The sequence below is a fragment of the Haliotis cracherodii genome, unplaced genomic scaffold, assembly GCF_022045235.1.
Source record: "Haliotis cracherodii isolate W230 unplaced genomic scaffold, xgHalCrac1.p SCAF_20, whole genome shotgun sequence".
Classification (NCBI taxonomy): domain Eukaryota; kingdom Metazoa; phylum Mollusca; class Gastropoda; order Lepetellida; family Haliotidae; genus Haliotis; species Haliotis cracherodii.
In genome coordinates, this window is record NW_027266276.1 from 10,905,076 (window position 1) to 10,924,648 (window position 19,573).

A 19,573-nucleotide genomic window follows, 5' to 3' on the forward strand; every position below is an offset into this window, starting at 1 on the left:
ATGTTGGAAACCAATATCGCAATATGGCTAAATATTGCTAAACGTGGTATTTACCCGATTACTCACATAATTATTCCATTTTCTTCATGCACGTTCTACAATCATCTACGATCACTATCTATAAGGAGGTATATCTATATTCATCCAAATGTCCATACATATATGTCCACATACATATGACCAGTAAATCATGCTTGTCTGCATATGGGATTCCGGGGCAGAATATACACCAGGAAATCATGCTTGTCTGCATATGGGATTCCGGGGCAGATTATACACCAGTACTCCATGCCTGTCTGCCTATGGGATTCCGGGGCAGAATATACACCAGTAAATCATGCCTGTCTGCATATGGGATTCCGGGGCAGAATATACACCAGTAAATCATGCCTGTCTGCATATGGGATTCCGGGGCAGAATATACACCAGTAAATCATGCCTGTTTGCATATGGGATTCCGGGGCAGATTATACACCAGTACTCATGTTTGTCTGCCTATGGAATTCCGGGGCAGATTATACACCAGTACTCATGTTTGTCAGCCTATGGGATTCCGGGGCAGATTATACACCAGTACTCATGTTTGTCAGCCTATGGGATTCCGGGGCAGATTATACACCAGTACTCATGTTTGTCAGCCTATGGGATTCCGGGGCAGATTATACACCAGTATTCATGTTTGTCAGCCTATGGGATTCCGGGGCAGATTATACACCAGTACTCATGTTTGTCTGCCTATGGGATTCCTGTGGCAGAATAGATATCATGTACCCCATGCTTGTCGAAACAGCTGAATATTCAAAGCAGCCAAGAGCGTACATAAATAAGTACAGTAAAGTACGGTTATAACGAACTCAAAGGGACTACTAATTTTAGTTCGTTATAACCGTATTTCGTTATAAGCATATATACAGCATGACTACAGCAAATAGTCAGGACCAAAAAAGTAAGTTCGTTATATCCGTCAGTTCGCCATAAGCGTGTTCGTTATAATTGTAGTTTACTGTACTTCAGTTCACAGCCTGTCCGTTTATAGTGGGTGGAAAGCACGGATTGATACAGGTCTACCATTTCAGTGGTGACGGGTATTTTACTAAAACGTTTTTTAAAAAGGGTTTGTCAAGGAGAAATTTGGATCCGATCACAGGATTATATCAGGAATGGCATTACGGTGCCTCAGACAACTGTGCTACCAGTACTCAAAGTTAGTGACTTGGATTTAATTTCGGGTTAGATCACGGCGTGTCAGCTTATTGTGGGAGGAAAGCCCGAAGTGATGCGGGTCCTAGACGTTTACTTTGGTGAAACCCACGAAGTCTGGCGCTGACAAACCAAGAAGCATAATCGGGCAGGACCGGGATTCGAACCCACGATCACAGGAATCTGGACTGCACAAGGGACGCGGCTCTGCACAGCCAGTAATCCAAAACACACGTGAAAGTAAATAGTGTTTAACGTCGCATTTAACATTATATCCGGATGGCCTGTTTTACATTTAAGCCTGGAGGGTCGGTGGGGTAGCCTAGAGATTAAAGAGTTCCCTCGTCACGCCGAAGACCCGGGTTCGATTCCAAACATGGGTACAATGTGTGAAGCCCATTTCTGGTGTCGCCATGATATTGCTGGATTTTGTATTGCTGAAAGCGGCGTCAAATACATCTCACCGACTCACTGGAGCAAACCGGTGATAGGAAGCTTAGGCAATGAGCAATGTCACTAAGTATGGCTGTCCGACCCCCTTTTTTGGCACGGGTACCCAGGTACTTTACGTTATACAGGAATGTACCCTTATCAAAATCAGAATACAGAACGGTATCCTGAGATGGATCCCTTCCGAAGTATCCTAAACTGGTTCCTTACACGCATGCGTAGACGAGACTTCCTGTGTGACAAACAGCGGTAGAATCCAGCATGGCAGTACAATATCGTCAAAATGACTCTAAAAGTGGGATACTTTTTTCATTTTCTGAATCGGAACTGTCATACTGTTGTGCGAGATACACTCCAGGGTGCCATCTTAAACAACCATACATGGAGCTGTACGCATCCATACAATAATTCCTCGATGCACAGCACGCACGGGTTTTAAGCATGGCAAGCCCAACACCAACATAAAGCGTTTTCTATGTGGGTAATATGGGTGCCGGGTTCTGTATTCTGATTGTGGTTGGGGTACATTTCTGTATACCGAAAAATACCTGGGGTACATTTCTTTAGTACCGTGCCAACAACGTCCCTTCCGCGGCACTTACAACTCACATGGGACATCGATTGCATATTCCCACAGAGCCAATACAAACTGACAAAGACCGACAAACAAAGAGGAATTCACCAGCATAGTGAAGCCAATATACGTTTATGATTGAATATGAAAAGCGGTGATGCAGAACAGATCCTATCAAACAGCAGTAAATGCAACGTGGACGCTTTCGAAACAACACAATGGGGTAACCACGTTAACGACAGCGCTTCACCTGGAATGCATATGCCCCGTACTGGAAAAGGATTTCGAAAGCCAAATGTTGTTATTAGTCCCGGATGAGTCCAAACAAGCTTGTGATATAACTTAGAATGCATTAAAGAGAGTCTCGCTGGAGCCAATTAACAGTTCTAGAAGACTGGATTCGTGTCGTCCACACAGTTGATTTGAACGCTGACTCAAATTTCGTGAGTTGTTTTGATCCCAGAGTTTGTGTTTATTCACACGCATATCACACAGGGAACTAATTACATATTCCAACACGGTTCCTCCTCCCCACGTTTAAAGCATACTAATCGTGTTATCGTTTTAAAATATAGCTGACAAATTTGGTGACATGTCTCCAATTAAAACATATTTGACAAATTTCAAAACTTGTTTTCCGAATCTTTTAGTTTTCTTTATCAAGGGTTTGTTTATTTTAAGCGTGTTATTAAGGAATTGTGAGCATACAATACCTAAATGAATCTGTATCTGCGCTTGGATCACAACGTCAAGGCCTCGAGTGCCCTTTAAGTAAAGTCAAATACATGTAACAATGAATCATGGTTCACAACAGTGAAGAGAAAGACTGAATACCGACTGCTGGGAAGACATTATAGATATGCTAATAATGTGTATCAGCACCAGCGATACTCGTTTCAGTCAGTAGACACGGGTAGTTTTTGAAGGAGTTACTTTGCGGGATGTTATCTGTTAGACGCTTGTTAAAGGTAGGTGTATTTTAAAATGTGGTTTCAATTAAGTGACAATTTATACTATATATTTTTGTTCTGATTGTGTTTGTCGTAATGCAAATGGAGCATAAGTGACAATTTATACTATATATTTTTGTTCTGATTGTGTTTGTCGTAATGCAAATGGAGCATAAGTGACAATTTATACTATATATTTTTGTTCTGATTGTGTTTGTCGTAATGCAAATGGAGCATAAGTGACAATTTATACTATATATTTTTGTTCTGATTGTGTTTGTCGTAATGCAAATGGAGCATAAGTGACAATTTATACTATATATTTTTGTTCTGATTGTGTTTGTCGTAATGCAAATGGAGCAAAGGTGTCACCATTTTCGCTTTCTTCCTATTTTTCGTGTATAAATTATGATTAATTTTGTTGTAGTTTAGTTTTAATTGTAGTATTTTACTTCTTTTGTTGTGATTTACCTTTTATCGTATATTATCACCATTTTGAATTCGTTCACGACATTATCCGCGAGTAACTGATGTGACATAAAGTATTATTTATTCACTCATCCACTCAGCTATCACGTGCCTAGTATTTATTGTGTTCATGTTTGATGGTTCAACGAACTAATTTTGCAAGTAACATGATTATACTCACCACCAAAAGAAACGCGAACCATTGAAACATACGGAGAAGAATGCACGTCAAGAAGAGATGTTTCCAATGTGTACCACTTAATGACAAAACTAACAATCAGTCAAGTGTTACCACAGTGTTTATATTTTAATCACGATATGCTGCACGTGATTTACACGTGACATAGGTGCATATCGAGTCACGGGTCTATGACGTCACATGTGATGCGTTCATGAGCGTCGATTGACACAACAAACCAGTATGTTCGTTTGTGAGTCGAATCCAATCTAATATCTCTTGAATTCATGATATATTTACCAACATGTATGGTATTCGCGTTTCTTTTGTCTATAACTCACATACTCTGCCCTATCTCACCTCATATGGTCAGATACCTCATTTGTAATATACCTCATTTGTCACATACCCCCTTTGCCAGGTACCTTACAATCTCAAATGCCACTGTTGAGTTCTCCCACTACAAGGGGGCGGTCGGGTAGCCCAGTGGTTAAAGCGTTGACCCGGGTTCGATTCCCGACATGGGTACAATGTGTTAAGCCCATTACTGGTGTCACCTGCTGTGATATTGCTGGAATATTGCTAAAATCGGCTGAAAACCATACTCACTCACTCACTCACTCTCTCACAACAAAATGTTTGTTACCCAATTTGTAAAATGGACTACTCCCGACCATATCCCACTTGTCAGACACCTCATGACAATATAATCCTTGTAATTGTTGCTATTCTCTTGTCATTATAAACGAAGTTTCACTTCTGCGTTTCAGCACTATCAATAGGATATATTAAACGTTAAACACATGTTTATGAAGATTCTGTTTCTCCTTTTGGATGTAGTTAGTTCATGTTGCTTTAAACACATTTTAAAAATGTATTTTATATGAAACAAATCTCTTCAGAAATCTGTACCTTATAAGATTGATAACGTATTCACCGTGGTATGCCGTTTGGTATTGAATATATAATCAAGCTCAATTAAGATGTATGAGGTGTTTTTTGTATAAACGTTGATTAATGTAGGCTACAATAATTATGCTAAAACAATTTTTTTGTGATGAAAAGATGAGTCAATATTGTCACTATTGTTAGAATGCCCCAATCTTCTTGCTGAAGATGTAAAGTGATATTGAAAGTGTGCCTTGGGCGTACCTCTCTGCGATGTCAACTTCCTGCAAGCCTAACATGTTTGTGAGGTGAGGTGAGGTGAAATTGGGTTTAACATCGCGTCCAAGATTATTGCACTTATATAGCGACGTGTGTGTGTGTGTGTGTGTGTGTGTGTGTGTGTGTGTGTGTGTGTGTGTGTGTGTGTGGCTGCTTGTACTAGTCCGGACTGATGCCGATTTATAGTGCTAGCTCACTGAGATACCATGCCGCAGTTTAACGCGAATACCCCACTCAAACACAGTATACTGACTCCGAGCCGACCAGTCCTTGTTTTAGCCGAGCTCCAGACAGTGTAACAACAAGTACCATCTTTTAACGTCTTTTGGTATGAACCCCGAACCTTCCGCTCTCCGGGCGGACGCTCTACCCTAGACCAATGAGGCGGTCACCATATTTGTGACAAATTCAGATACATCTGACAATTTGTGCACAATTTAGTAAAAACATGTAAATCTTAATATTTTTCATTAAGCTGAGGTGAGAATTTAGAAACTGAAGTTGACCAAAAGGATCAATGGTTAAATCCACACGCGAAGAAAATAGTTGAAAATTAAACAATGTATCGTATAAATAATAAGTGAATGTCTCGGCAGGATAAAGGCAAACGATATCCGTTGGGGTCATATGCGGATAGAGATGCAAATATCAAAGGTTAGTATGGACTACTTTCAATGTTTACGGTGATCGAGTCAGAATTAACCATCGGGAACCAGGAGAAACTACTGGGATAATTTCTATCATTATCAAAAGAATGGTCTAATATACTAAAATCAGGGTCTAACTGTGGCGTAGCTAAGGCATTTTCAAAGTTTTGGCAACTTTGGATATATAAATTGCGAAACAATTTAGCGAGGACACTATCCTAACGGGATCAGTTTCCACATCTGTCCTTGTAGACCTCTGCAGCTTGGAAACTTAGATAAAGGGCAGTAACTCTAGCGGGTGCGCCGTTGGATTGCCGCGAAATGCAAGCAGAAGCAATTTGTGTAGGCAATTGTTGTTTTGTCTATATGTATTTGTCGAGCCCGGAATTGAAAAATGATATATGATAAAGAGGTTACTACGCTTGTGTGTTTCGTAATGGTATCCTGTAATAGAAATAAACACTATGTATTAAGCTCGACAAGGCTCGCTAAATACAATGTTTATCCCTAGTACAGGACATTTACCACCCCCAAACACACTCGCGTGATAACCTCTCTCTCTCTCTCTCTCTCTCTCTCTCTCTCTCTCTCTCTCTCTCTCTCTCTCTCTCTCTCTCTCTATGTATATATATAGTCCCTTTGTATACGAGTAGATTATTTTACCAAAAACCTTTAAACATGTATGTTTATTTTATCGTAATTATACAGAAATACGTCTGCAACATACATCAGGACTGGCTTTTACCACAACATGTTTTGAAAGCCATCTCTACTCCATTTCCTAAGATCTGGGGAGTGACAAATTTGGGTATCTGACAAATGGGGTATGAATCTCTGCCCATAGGCCAATGAAAGTTTTCGGAGCAGGTGTATTTGTTTCATTGTTTCATGATAGCTTCACGCCATGATCTGGATACTGAAGGTATACGGGGAATCTGATATGTTTCCACAAGCCACGGTGTCCTTTGAGTAAAAGTTCTGCATGTTTGGAGGTCTGGTTTGAAGTACTTAGATATATGGATCAGCGGAATGTGACCCGTGACCCAGTTTCACAAAGCAGTCTTAAAGCTACGACTATCTGAAGTCTATGTTAAAGCATGGGAGTTGCGATCATCGGAGCACTAAGATTCCTTTGTGGAACGGGCCCAAGGTAACAAAACAATCTTACCGTTACGACTGTCCTTAGTCTGCATTAAGTATGGGAGTCATCTGAAAACAAAAATCGTTTTGTGGGACGGGCCTAGGGCGCCATTGAATATATATATATACTGAGACAAGATTGGCACAGTCATGTTTTCCTCCAAAATATTTGACCCCCAACAGAACCAATAGTTCTATATGGCTCGGTGTATAAAGATTTTAGAAAACAGAATAAGTGCAGTTATGTCATGTAAACTATACCTGGAGGTAGGTCCACATAATACGCTTCAAGACAGATGGATATATCCGCTTCATGTATATGCTTTGTGTGGCGCTTGACAATATTGATTGGTGGTTGGTTGTGTTTTTGTTTAACGCCTCTCTCAGTAATATTCCAGCTATATGACGGCGGTCTGTAAATAATCGAGTCTGTACAAGACAAACCAGTGATTGATATCATGAGCATCGATCCACGCAATTGGGATCGATGACATGCATCAGCCAAGTCAGCGACCCTGACCACCCGATCCCGTTAGTCGCCTCTTACAACAAGCATAGTCTCCTTTTACGGCAAGCATGGGTTAACGTTGCTGAAGACCTATTCTACCCTGGATCTTCACGGGTACAATATTGGTTGAAGCTTATTGACATGCACAAAGGAAGCATTCTCTGAATGGTATATGATACTATTGTCAACACCTATTATGTATAACTGATCTGTCTTTGTATATGTTGAATGGCCAAACTGTATATAGATTTCGTTGTATTTGTGTTGTACATAGACTTGTGGTCTACACTTGTACAAAAAGGAAGTGGATTCAAAACAAGCTCAGTACTGATCTAGACCTTGGATAAGGATTCTGTGGGGACAATCACGTTAAACCATTTATCGAGACAGTTAAAAGTGGTTCAGAGCGGAGGAACCTGTTACAGTGGATACATTGTATAATTAAAATATTAAAATGACCAGAATCACAGAACTGAACAGTGAGGTCGAATTTTACTGTCACATGTAAAGCTGAGTGAGTGAGTGAGTGAGTGAGTGAGTGAGTGAGTTGTTATCTCATTTAATCACTATTTCAGTTATATCACAGCTTATCCGCATGCTGTGAGAAGAGAGCTCAAAGTGATCGTTTAAAAAAATCGTTTACAGTTCACACGTTTAGAATCTTGTCAGGGCGAAACTGGGTTTCGAACTCACGATCAGCGATTTCTGGCACGGCAAAGGGACACAACTCTGCAGCTGATCTGCGGTGTCTCAGGTCTTAGGTCACCGAAACCATTTGGTGAGTGATTGTTTTTGACAGCAAGGAGGAAAGGAATGGAGGATTATTCCTTGTCAATATCGACAATTCGATGCACCGTTGAAGTTTAGTGAAACCCAACATGCATTGGATATTGGGTAACGTCATGAGACAAACCCTTTCCGTTGTCAAAACGCCTTGGTCATGACAGTGTTATACTCCATGTGGTATGCAGTGCATGTAAAGGGAGTGGTAACTTCTTTGAACGACTGATGTTGGCTTTGACGTTGGCGTTAGCGTCAGCGTTGACGTTATATTTTTACAGGACCCGGGAGCTAAAGTATGACATAATCTTTTGTAATAGCTCACTTAATCAATCACCAGTATCCACATAACAGGTGTACTATGGCAGGTACATAGACAAAGCCACTGTGCCGTCACTAAGTATTGAACCAGCACGTAGTGTCACATTTCACTTAATGAAATATCAATAGCTATTGAACAGTGATATTATTGCAGACAAAATTAAATCAGGGTGGAGGAACAGCGGTACATGGAACAAACACATATTGAGTATACCAGTTACAGAAGCTATCTTCAAAATGTATCTCCAAAATGTGATTACTTTCTTCCACACCTGATTACGTAGTGTCAGTGAAGACCCTTACCTCTCCCTATTCGTTTAGGCCGCATTACAGAAAAGAAGAAGAAAAATAGTTTATTATTGTGTCACATATCATATTTTGATGTGCAACAATAGAGGACAAAATTAAAAACTATAAAAATATACAACATCCGGCCAACACAGACACACAGCACAATACAGTACATAATAAAATGAAAAAAATAAAGACGATACATACAAAGACCTAATCGCAGTACAATCTGTAATATGATACTAATATTATGGATATATAAGGCAAATATTACCTGCTAAGGCTACTCCTACGGCGCAAGTACATTTGCCTTACTGGGGCGGCTAGGGGTTTAATAACCTTGTTGCTTTGTTAAAGGACACGGCCTGGTTAACAGGAGATAGAGTATCACACAATGGTTCTGATCTAATTATTTCCAGCCACAAGTCGTACCTTAAATCTGAGTAAAAACTACAACAGATCAAAAAGTGAACTTCATCCTCCGCACAATCAATATTACAAAACTTACATGTCCTATTTTGCAGTCTTAGGGCTAGTAAATCTACCAAGTTCTATTTCTAAAGGCAAAGTGCCACTGCGTAATTTACCGAGAATACTGCTTTGGGATCTATTCAGTATTGTAGTTACATATGGTTCAACTGACAAGAAGCCTTCAAAAAGCCTGTAAGTAAGGAGTTTATTACCATATTAAAATGGATACAGATTTCATCCAGACCTGCCTCTCTACTAAACACAGAGCACACGCCATTTTCTTATCACCAAATACCTACACATGAGTGGGGTAGCCCAGTGGTTAAAGCTTTTTCTGGTCACGTTGAAGGCCGGGGTTCCATTCCCCACATGAGTACAATGTGTGACGTCTGGCGTCTCTCGCCGTCCTATTGCGGGAATATTGCTAAAGAAAAGCCACGTAAAACAACACTCACTAACTCACTCTCCTACATATGAAACAGTTATCTACACGTGTTTCCTTCATTCGCGGGAATATTGCTAAAGAAAAGCCACGTTAAACAACACTCACTAACTCACTCTCCTACATATGAAACAGTTATCTACACGTGTTTCCTTCATTCGCGGGAATATTGCTAAAGAAAAGCCACGTTAAACAACACTCACTAACTCACTCTCCTACATATGAAACAGTTATCTACACGTGTTTCCTTCATTCGCGGGAATATTGCTAAAGAAAAACCACGTAAAACAACACTCACTAATACACTCTCCTACATATGAAACAGTTATCTACACGTGTTTCCTTCTTCTTTGAATGAAATACCCCTTGTAGTCAAACCACACATTCCTGCTTCATGAGTATCACACCCGCCGACCCACCGACTCTGTACACAGATGGTTTAAAAAGGTTTTACAAAATATAATTTTAAAAATTGCCTCCCGTTTGACATTCTTTTTTAAATGTGGAGAAACATCTAATAATTTTTTCTATTGTTTTCCTTACTTTCAGTTCGAAATAGCATCGGATTTTGATATTTGTTGTGTTTGTAATTTGCATTATATCAATAGTATGATTTACTAGAGTTATCAGGCCATCGTGTCCACGTGGTCTACAAAGAAAATAAACAAGTAAAAACGCTATGCTATGCTAGCGTTAAATTAAATATCGTCGTACGTGTATGTATAAATGCAGTTATTGTATCGGACAGAAAACAAGATCAATCAAAATCTATCACAACAAATGCTTTTCTATTTCGGTTCCACCGAGGGAGTTTTGACAAAGCATCAACGGGAGCGATATGCACGCATCCAACCTTCATATACAAGCCAATTATTGTTGTCAAAAAGACATTTACATCCGTAAAGAATAAATCCAGCCAGGTTTTTCAATTTAATTCGCCCTGTTTTCATAGACCAGGTATTGTGTAGTTGTATGGGGTGATCAGGATTAACTTCTCTGTTAGTTTTGCAACGGTAAAGCGGGACACGACCGTGAGATCTGCATGGGTCCAGCAAGTTTCCTTGTTGAAATAAAGTTGTCCTTATTAATAGCGATTGTGTCCAGCTGTGTGATCTGTCGATTTCAGGTAGGTTTATAGCATTTGTGAAAACTTTGATTATCATATTTACATATGCAATACTTGAGATATCCCCTTTCTCTAACTAAAGTGCCGGGCAAAAGAAAGTATACACTTGAAAATTGGATTTGACCCAACTTACAAATGATACTAGGCTGCTGAAAAAAATGTCGAAACATTGCAAGCGTAAGATCCAAACAGAACTTTTGACACCCGTATCAAATACATCCAATTTGAATAACTATTTCTTGTTTGTTTCATTTTAAGCCATCATTAAACATCAAACGCCGCACTCAGCAATAATCCAGCTGTGCCGGCAGTATGTAAGTAACTGAGTCCAGACCAGACAACACAGTGATTGATATTATGACCAACGGTTCTCACCATTTGGTTCGATGACATGCAATCATCCAAGTCACTGACCACTCTGTCATCATACAACTAGTTTGTTGGAGACCAGTGACACTAGTATCAAGTCTTAAGTCCCTCAGTGATAATGCTTTGAAAGCAATGTTTTGCCTGATAAAAAAATCAAGAAATTAAAATTTACCTTTGGACTGTGTATTATCAGCTTTTGATACGATGGTATTACCAATATTAACTTATGGTTCAGAAATCTGGGGCTTTGAAAATTTAGAAATTATAGAAAGAATACACCTCAAATTCCTCAGACTTATCACAGGATTAAGAAATTCAACTCCTCGTTATATGATATATGGCGAATTAGGTAGGCTACCATTAAGAATAATAATTTGTAAACGAATGATATCTTTCTGGCACAAATTAACATATCAAACTGGTGTGTATAAACTTTCACAGCTGTTATATCAATATCTGTCAATTAATGGGAACAAGACTATTGCATCAACAAATACCTGGGTTAGATGTGTTATGGATATATTAGACAGTATTGGATTATCTTATGTATTTAACAATTTGCACAACAAAGTGGCTAGTGTCAGAAGTAGAGCAAATACGTAAAGATCACTTTTTCCAGAAATGGAGAAGTGACGTTAATTCTAGTTCTAAAGGCTTATACTATAAACATTTAAAGGACACTCCGGTTCTCGATAAATATCTTCTATTGCCAAAACGAATAGCAATTCCAATACTACGATTTCGAACCTGTAATCATAATTTACCTAATGAGACTGGCCGATGGAAAAAAATTCCAAAGGAAAATAGAATTTGTAAATTATGTAATTCCCCATCTATTGCTGATGAATTTCACTACTTATTCAGATGTAATTATTTTAAAAGAGAGAGGCGAACATTTCTCTCATCATATTATACTGAATGGCCAAATATTATAAAATTTGTAAAACTCTTATCAACAACAAACACACAGGATCTCATATGCATAATTATTTATTGTAATATCTCTTGTACCACCTTTTGTGGTTTCTGAGAATAAACTGATTCTGATTCTGATTCTGATACTATGGAATCCCCACGGGTAAACTAACTATATCTTATTGTGACGACTAAAATGCTTTAATGAAAGACATAAGAAATCGGTGTTCTGCAAGGGTTGTCTTTCACACACCCCTTTATCAGATTACGTGTTTCTTTTAGAATATTCATGTGTTAAGTTTCAGTTTCTTCTTGAACCTGTCGTTCACAAGTACAGTTTGTAGAGGTTCTGCAATGTAAAACCTATGCATTTCGTTGCCGAATTTGACATAATATAAATACTCACGTGAAGCTTCAGGATTTGACTTGGTCTTTAGCAAATCATGTAAGAGACGATGAAAAAGATGGGGAGATCAGGGTCGCTGGATGTCATCGTCTCCCATTTGCGTAGATCGATGCCCGTGCTGTCAATCACAGGATTGTCTGGTCTAAACTCGATTATTATACAGACCGCCGTCAAAAAGCTGAAATATTGCCGAGTGTAGCGTTAAACAACAAACAAATAACGTATAAACACTTCAAAGTCACATATGTGGCATGTCTCGATTATCTGGACGGTACAATTCACACTGATGCTGTCTTGATTAACAGATGTCTGGATTATCGAAACATGGGTAGTTGGTTTGCCTACTTAAATTAATTAATGTTCCCAGTTGCTCGTCCAGATGGCTGGCTTTCGGGATTAAAAAGGGTCGCCGTAGCTCTGATTTGTTGCGAGTATACTTGCGCAATATAAGCAAAATATTTCTACGGGTTCATTAACTTACGCAGTGACACATGTCTGTCTGATTAAAACCACACATCACAAACGACTACTTATAAACACCAAACTCATATTACAGTGCGATACGAATATGATCCATTGGATTATTAAGTGTACTTTCAGTCTTGACAACATTTAATCCCTGTCAGTGCGAAACAATTACCTTCTTGAATTTTATATGTAATTAAACATGACAGCTCGGCGTGTTGACACTTTGTTGACTGAAAAGATGTATGGCGATATCACTATAATGTTAAAAATTTAAGGAATGTCTGGTTTTGGTTTTTAAACAAGAAATAAATCGTATAAAGAGTTTGATGTAAGACCATGAAATTGAGCCTGAGGTTGGTTGATAAGACCATAGAAGAAGCAATGCCTTGTGAATAACAATAAAAAACAAACACCGCAGAAGGAATTATGATACGTTACGCTACCGGGCCACCCGTGGCCCCCGTACATTTAGCTATACGAGGAAAGTATTTCTTGATAGATATGCACAAGTTAAGGTTGGAATATATATACTCCTTCGCGGGCGTTTTCATATACATACTCCTTCTTGCATGGCTAACATGTCCATTATATTAAGATATGTATAAAGATACCTACAAATAGACCCGTGAAGACCCGGGTCTTCAGACACCCATGCTTGCCGTAGAAGGCGACTATGCTTGTCGTAAAAGGCGACTAATGGGATCGGGTGGTCAGGCTCGCTGACTTGGTTGATGCATGTCATCGATCCCAATTGCATGGATCGATGCTCATGATGTCAATCACCTGATTGTCTGGTCTGGACGCGATTATATACAGACCGCCGTCATCATAGCTGGAATATTGCTGAGTGCGGTATTAAACAAACAAACATACAAATACTTCCATAAACGATCCTCGAGTATTACGAAACCCCAAGTCTCTTAATTTCAGTGTTGAAAAGCTGGATGAGTCAAGGCCTCTCGAGCTAAGACGTGGATTGCAATGGAATGGGTGGCTGATTGTATTCTTTCGCAGGTCCTCTTGAGTCTGTGAAGGAGACTAATAAAACAATGTTGCATACGTGTACATTGTACTTTGTCCATTCATATTCTACCCCTAATCCCTCCTAAGAGCAGAGCCCACTGTACAATTCCGAATTTATTATGAGCATGTGTTTATGAATCACTATCAATTAGTGATGATACCAACGGTGGCACACGTCACAAACACATACAAAGGCAGGTCAACTGTACCATGAAACAACATGGGAACATATATGGCACAAGTCAAAAAAGGGAACTTACCCCATATATCCCAGTGCCACAGTATGCTATCTAACCTCAATTCCAAACATGTTTTGAACTTTGCTGGTCTACACTTCATCATTCTTGTGGCAAAAGCAGACTAAAAGGACGATCGGATGGGTACAACTTGTCTGTCTGACCTCATGCCATCGACCACTAGTTTGCTTAGTTTAGACTCAACTATTCACAGGCTCTTGGGACAAAGCTGGAATATTGCTGTCTGTTTTCTGGTGTGTGTGTGGGGGAGGGGGGTCATTCACGTTTTGAAAGTTATTGTTGCGTCATAAGGCAAAGGTATTTACGGCGGTTGCTAACATTGCTTCGTTTCGTCAATTCCGGTTTTTACAAGAAGTAATCATCTGATCTAAAACATAACGTCCCAGTCGCAGACAAACTTTGCGTCGCCAGCAGAGTACGAAATGATATTTTAATTTTAAGAGACCATCTGATCGTATCTTTACTTGGCAGTGATTCATGTGTTTGTTTGTTGACATTCAAACTTGAGTACACAACGGGGTGTCTGTGTTAAAATCATGTTCAGCATGTCTATGGTATTTCACATTTATTTGATATTGTATTGCACATAAATTTACATACATGTGAATGTAATCATACCAAATAATTACATGTTCGGGGTTTCTGTGATTTCTATGACGGCTTACCAATTAAATCGTACGATAAAACTTGCATTGAAATATGCCTGCACATAAATATTGCATACACAAAAGGCGAAAGATGAGCTGTTTAATTTACTCAACCGGTTTCACGCATGTGATTTTCAAGAGTACAGTTATACCGTTACGCTGTTTTGACGTCACAGTGCACTCTAACATAGTATGACGTCATAGTGGAATCTAACTTTGTGACGTCACAATAAGACAGGCGTCTTATATATATATATATATATATATATATATATATATATATATATATATATCGTAGAAAATAAAGCTTAGGGATTTCTATGTAAAGATTAAAATCATAATTTCTTTGGAGGCTCACATTGAAATCAGTTTGCACATTATATTGTATATATATTTATCTTAATAGGACGAAGTAAATCTAAAGAATTCTATGTAAATATAAATTTCACCAAATTCACCAAAACCTGCACATTAATATTGCACAAATACTCCGGACGCCGTGTTACACATGTATACATGAGTAAAGGTATGTTTAATCTAAAGCGTACAACATTAATCTTAGGATATTTGTGTAAAGACTAACATTGAAAATTTTATTGCACATACATGTACAAATGTATGTGCGTAAGTTGATATGTAATCATACAAAATACATCGTAAAATTAGGAGATAAACATATTGTGTTTTCAATGTAGAGGTAGGTTACCTGTAGATTCAACCGCACATTATGTTTATTTCGGCCATTCTACCATGACTAAATAAAACACGAACTCTTTAGCGTTTGCAAAAATATTGTTGTTTTTTTTTGTTTGACACCGCACTTGCAAAAATATTGTTGTGGGTTGTGTCCAGTGTTTTGAGTGGGTTGTTGATCTGAATTACGAAATCTCCGACAACGGACATTAAACAAAATATGGCATTGTATGTGCTCAAGCAGTTTGTTTACACCGTAATACTTCAGTCTTACACAATGCAGGCATTAAAAGCATATAAGCACAGCAAGTTGGTAATCTAACTTGAGGTGGGCTACCCTAAGGAAAACTGAGCCAGCTTTGCAAAGCTTTCGTTCTACGCCCCAAGTCACCATTATGACGTCATATCGCTCATTGTAAGGCAAAAGACGTTACAGTCGTATATAGCGCTTTGTTGTCACCAACATCTAAAACACATTCTGTTTGTAGATTTCTATTGTGTTTTCTGCACTTAATGTATTGTCACACATCCTTTGAACATTGCAGTAACCGCAACTTTGAATTTTGTAACCTATTATTGTAGATATAATTATTAAATATGCCTACCGACAATGACTAAAAAATGATTCTATGGGAACGTTATCGGGCCGTCACATGTTTCAATCAGAGGGTTTCATTGTGATTTAACAACATCTGATTGACCAATCAGAATCAATTAATTTCCAAATTCATGGTAGAATCGTAAGCATACCACGTTTGTCGTAATCAGTGAGAACATTTGGATACGTAGTTGTTATTTAGCCTGGTTGTACTGTTGTGAATTTATACCCCGGTTACCTCATGCTGTAGGTCATCGTTCACTTGCACAACACATTTTTGCAGAGTCACAACGAAGGAATGTTCAATGTAACAAATAGCGTTTTGTTTCTAGTGTAAAACCGTCATCGCTCATTCATGAACAAATTATCACGGGGAGAGCCTACATTCAAAGTTCTACAAAGTATGTACATATGCCATAGCATAATTAATATTGCAAAGATTTTTAAACATATAGGAAATGCCTGGCTTGGAAACATCATGTAATCACCCAGGAAATGTCATGGTTATTAACGAGGAGCACCAAAGTTCTTTTTAAGTAATAGAAATAGTTCCTTCGCAACCTTCATCAACTATAAACGTCCTGACATGTATTAAGCTTACAATTACGGTGTCACATCTATATATCACTACCAGAGAGACAATTAAACACATTTTATTAACAACCTGGAACACACACTGATCATAATGTTTGTTTGTTTTTTTAACGCCCGACTTTGCAATATTTGTGCTATATGACGGCGTTCTGTAAATAATCGCGCCTGGACCAAACAATATAATAAGCATCGATCTTCGCATTTAAGATACGATGACATGCATCAACCAAGTCAGCGATCCCGATGAGTTGTTACGAGAAGACTCAAAACCGGATCTTCACGGGGAATAAAAAGCATAATTAGAGGTTTTTACTGTAACAAGTTAATGTGAGGCATTTGTATTAAAAACTACATCCGCTTTAAAATAACTCATTTATTCCAGTAACGAGTATTGCTGCGCGCATTCGAGGTACACGTGCTTTTTTCGAGAAAAACACATTTCCTGAAATGATAAAACATTTCTGTCCCCATGAAGGATACAGATTTTGAGGATTAGTGAAACGTCAAAAACATGGTCTTTCATAACATGGGAAAAAATGTCAACAGTCACACACAGAGAAGTCAGGCGTATCCATCTCAAGCAATGTCCCTAATGAGATTTCTAAACGGCAGCTAATTGTTATCTTTGCTAAGGATAACACATTTAATGGCGGATGTGGTTGAACAATGCCAAGGTCGGCGCCAGCTTGAAGAAGGCGGGCAGCATATGCTACATGAACTGAAACAACACAGGCAGAAATATAAATACATGAGAGAGGTCGGCTTCCATCGCAAAGAAAACAATGATTGTGGAGGCACCGTTGGTTCCAGCAGTTAGACGCTGAGACAAAGGTTTATTTTTAACCCTTAAGCGTGTGGCGGATATCAGAGTATTACATGAAGCTGAGCAGATTCTTTTGTGTAATAAGCATTTCCCCAAAGACACAGGAAATATTTATTTCTAAATCCAGATGCATGGATTTCACTTAAGCTGTATAACGACACTTCTCAAACACGTGAAGAACATGCTAGCAGGTTTAGGACATGTGGCACACATGGCTTTTAGATTTTGGGGCAAGCGACTTAACCCGTGAAGATCCGGGGTAGAATAGGTCTTCAACAACCCATGTCGTAAGAAGGCGACTAACGAGATCAGGTGGTCAGGCTCGCTGACTTGGTTGATGCATGGCATCGTATCCCAATTGCGTGGATCGATGCACATGATGTCAATCACTGAATTGTGTGGCGCAGACTCGATTATTTACAGACCGCCGTCATATTGCTGAGAGCAACACATAAACAAACACACACAGTCAGCGACTTATTCCGTCAGTTCCTTTGCGCATATCGTACTACAAGAATGTTTTTCTTTTTGTCAACGATCCAAACTAATTTCAAACTTGAATTAATGTTTCTTCAGGACGACAAATTCCAGTAACAATGTACACGGCATGCTATACTCGTGTTGCATGTTAAATGCACCCTTTTCTGTTCACCAAAAGCGTACGCGCGGAAGGTATGTGAAGATGCGATGAGGTGTAGAAATCGGCTTAAAATGCGTCATAATTTCTCATTTTAGAAATGTCCTTAGTAAATGCATATCTATATTTCTCAACGATAGGATAGGTTAATCCTGCATGACGTAGAATATATTAATTTTATGAAAAACAACATTATATATATATATATATATATATATATATATATATATATATATATATATATACATATATATAATAGCATGTCCAACCATCCCTATCAACATCAACATCAGGACATATTTGGTTTAAATTTTAGAGGAGAGAAATGTATTGTGTATGTTAGTCTTGGATTGGGTATTTATTCTCTGAACACCCAGCTTGGTGCTGTGGTGGTAATGTAATGAGGACTGCAGGCGTTTGCAGATACAAAAATATAAACCGTCAACGCAAGAGAATAGTCAGTATCGCTTATCCGCTGGACAGATTCAGCTGTGAATAAATAAAGCCATCTGATATTTTTGTAATGTATTGACATTAACACTGTGCATGCCTTATAGGCTTAAGGCTTCGTGTTTGGTGTACTCTTGCAGACGTTTCCTGGTTGTTTTCAATTACTGTTCCGCTGTACATAGACAGGCAGCGAAGAACCACCTAAGTCGATGTTTGGTTACACGGGGCTTGGAAGTGGCCCGGGGCAGCGGAAAACCAGACTTAGAGCTCATAAAATATTTCAGGGATATTTTTTCCCCACTAGTTTATTATGAGTTTCCCTCCCCGGCAAACACCTCTTCAAGACACTTGGGGGGTATCATGTGGTGTGTTGGACAAATGTATTCTGCTTCTACAATAATTCGACCCCTCCTCTCCACGCCACGTTCATTGATAAATGTCTCCATCGGTTTGCGGAATTTTGCAATTTGCCACCAAACGCTTCATTTTTATTGTTTCGACTTGTATTTAAACCCTCAAGATGATTGTAGATAGCGTTCTAGGGGTTATCAGGAACAACCCGAACTCGTAAATGTAAGTTGTAAATGTTTACCGTCCTCACATCCTTTCATTGTCATAAGGGGGCACTGTTGGCCCAGTAGACCGTTTGACGTACTAGAAACCTATGTTCATGGGTTCGAATCCAAGTTTGCCCTAATCATGGTGCCAGGTCTGTCAGCACCATGCCAGTGCTCGCAGGTTTCACTAAATTGGTAAACGTTTTCGACGTGCATCACTTAGGGCTCTCCTCCAACAATAAGGTGACATGCCGTGACATTCTATTCAAAGCGGAATTAATCCAAACTCACCTGCTCTCACAAATAATTGTACTTTAAGAATTGAATATAATGCAAAAATATTCGGATGGAATCTACGCCTAAATCATTCTCTTTAAAATCAGATGTTGGTTCTCGCTACCGCTAAACAAAGATCTGAGGACA

At 38.9% G+C, this 19,573-nt stretch overlaps 1 protein-coding gene across 2 annotated transcripts in view; it reads left to right on the forward strand.

The window, feature by feature from the left end:
• Window positions 1–2,586: 2,586 nt before the first annotated feature.
• The window catches only part of LOC139470112 (glycoprotein 3-alpha-L-fucosyltransferase A-like), a 36,503-nt gene continuing 19,516 nt past the window's right edge, over window positions 2,587–19,573 (forward strand). Inside the window, exon 1 of one of the 2 annotated variants that reach the window (XM_071252407.1) lies at window positions 2,587–2,667. The gene's annotated coding sequence lies outside the window, so the exon portion shown is untranslated. The remainder of the gene's footprint in view (window positions 2,668–19,573) is intronic. The other variant, XM_071252405.1, reaches the window with a different exon arrangement.